This window comes from Pteropus alecto, unplaced genomic scaffold (genome assembly GCF_000325575.1).
Source record: "Pteropus alecto unplaced genomic scaffold, ASM32557v1 scaffold45, whole genome shotgun sequence".
Classification (NCBI taxonomy): domain Eukaryota; kingdom Metazoa; phylum Chordata; class Mammalia; order Chiroptera; family Pteropodidae; genus Pteropus; species Pteropus alecto.
In genome coordinates, this window is record NW_006442491.1 from 18,338,308 (window position 1) to 18,341,013 (window position 2,706).

At 45.2% G+C, this 2,706-nt stretch overlaps 1 non-coding gene across 1 annotated transcript; it reads left to right on the plus strand.

Annotated features, from left to right (window-relative positions):
* Positions 1–2,386: 2,386 nt before the first annotated feature.
* On the plus strand, positions 2,387–2,490 carry LOC112471378. Its single transcript, XR_003043278.1, has one exon. It is a non-coding gene; the product is annotated as a small nucleolar RNA U13 (small nucleolar RNA).
* Positions 2,491–2,706: the final 216 nt, after the last annotated feature.

Consider the following 2,706-nt stretch of genomic DNA (forward strand, 5'->3'; position numbering starts at 1 on the left):
AGCCGCTGCCTGGTGCGCTCGGGCCGGGGATTGCACCATCTCTCCGCGCTCCGCCCCTCGGGGTCACGCCCGAGGGCGCCCGGCCCCCGCCCCTCCCATCGGGTCCCCGCTCCGGGCCAGGGCACCCCTCGCCACTCTGGCCCTCTAGGGATGTCTCGTCTCCACCTCCTTCCCTTTCCCCCCGGTGCCCGAGGTTTGAGTGTAGGCACCAAACCTCGATCATCTTGGAAAAAAGCATTTTGCTTTTCTGAGCTTCAGTTTCCCCATCTGTGAAATGGGAAGAACGTCCTCAGGATGGTACTGAAGAGAAAAATAGCAAACAATGAGTCTCCCGGGCACTTTCCGTTTATAAAAGCACGTTTCCACGATTGCTTTATTTAACTTTAGAGAACTCTTGACAGGTAGGAAGCTCCAGTCTCCCCATTCTACTAAGGGGCAGCCCGAGAACCAGCTATGGGAAAACAGCCTAGGAGCTTTGCAAAAACCACAGATTTATAGGAGCTGACTCAGGGATCCAAAAGGGCCAGTGTGGTGCCCTGGGCAGGCTTGAGGTCGGGTGGGCTTCATAGCATTCATTTGACAAAGGCAGTGCAGCCTAGTGTAAGAGCAAGTACTCTAGAGCCACCCTGCCTGAGTGCATCCCATTTCTGCCCCGACCCACTGCGGATGTATCTCAGGAAAGCTACTTAAAACCCCGCTTCCCTTTCCTCCAATATAAAATGGGCTTATAATAGTATGGCACTCACTTCATAGAGTTGTTGTTTGGATTGAAGAAGTCAGTAAAATGCTTAGAACAGTGTGTGGCACATCATAGGTGTTCAATAAAAAGAGTGGACACAAAGGAGGCTCAGAGAGGGGAAGGCGCCTATAACAGGACTTGCATCCCAGGCCTGGCAGGCCCCGGTGGCACTTGTCATTTGGTAAAGCATCCCTATGCAGCTCGGGGGTCCAGCACCTTTCAGTGGAAATATTCTAAGGTCTTCCTGTCAGAATTTACCAGTGCCAAAAAATAACTCCTCAGGCAGAGGTTGAATGGGAGGTGGGCGGAGTCACCCATGTTTCTTTAGTTCCAGAACCTCAAGGACCAGCTCTCCTGTGTCTCAGAGTCTTCAGGGCACACCAAGGAATTCTGGGATCTCATTTAGCTCTGGAAATTCCCCTGCCTGGAAGGAATAAATGAACTCATTTTCTACACCAGGACACCTAGACTCAAGTCCGAAGATCCCACAGCTGTAAGGGATAAAGAAAGGCAGGGATGATTGTCTTCTGAGCACTTCTATGAAGCCAACACTGAGCTGGGTTTACTCACACATTCCTAACTTTATTTTATGCTGTGTCAGACCCATGCTTGTCACGACTCATTGACTCATTGGTGTCCTCACTGATCTATAAATCAGTGGGGAGACAGATCATTATCAATAATATAAAATCAATAAACCAAAATCATTTAAAATAGAGTATGTGTTTTCTTGAATAAAACAGAATAGATTTGTTCTCTATAGATACGACTGAAGAGTGGCTATTTTCAGTAGGGCTCATCAGGAAGGTGATGCTTAAAGTAGGATCTTTAAGAAGAAAAGGAGTGATGATGCAAAGATGTGAGGGGGAGACATAGAGAAAAGTAAGTGCAAAGACTCTGAGGCATTTAAGGCACTGTGAGATGGCAGGGCACCAGCATCTACGTTCTACAGATGAGTCAAGGGGAGGGGCTTACCCAAGACCACCCAGCTCAGTAGATCTGGATTTGAACCTGGAGCCACTGACCCCAGAGCCCACACTGGCCAGTGACATTTCACAATCTTTGCAAACCAGCAGCCTCAGCTCGCCCTTGTGAGTATGTTCTCTGGAACCACACCCTGGGCCTAACCCCCAAGTTTGAGGCCCTTGTCACAGTTGGGGGTGTCAAATCCCAGTCCTCTAGACCAGCACTTTCCAAAAGAGCATAACGTGAGCCACATATGTCGTTTCAAATTTTCTAGTACTATGTTAAAGAAGAATAAAAAGAAACAGGTGGAATTATTTTGTTAATATATTCTATTTAATCCAATATATCTAGCATGTTATAGCAACAGACAATTACAAATTATTAATGAGATCATCTAAATTTTTTTCATACTAATGTCTTCAAAATCTGGTGTGTATTTTACATTTAGTTTGGACATAAATCAGCATGGAAGCTAAATTGTCAATGGTTAAAGTGAAATGTTGTCCTACCAAAACAATTAAGCTATATATAATGGAAAATTTTTTTACCTGTTTTAAAATTAAAATTCAATGAAATGAAAAAATTCAGTTCCCTGGTCACACTAACCACCTTTTAAATGCTTAATAGCCACGTGTGACCAGATGGAGTAGCACAACCCTAGACCAAGAATTCCTGACACAGATCCTTCTGTAGTTCGTAAGCGTGATGATTGGCTGTTCATTCTGTTGTGTGAGATGTACCTTCCTCAAACCTTGTTATGACATCAGCACATTACCCATCTGATGCAAGAAAAAAAAAAAAAAAGAATTTCTGACACATTGTCCAGGGAGTGTAGCAAAGAAGTGGAGTCTGCCGGGTCTACGACACAGATGTCAAGTAGCTTTGAGCCTCAGTTTCTGCATCTATAAAATGTGATTCATTATACTCTCCTCGCATTGTGGTCCTAAGGGTTAAATAGACTGAGACAGTCTTGTGTCATAATCAAACCACCTTTCCTGGGC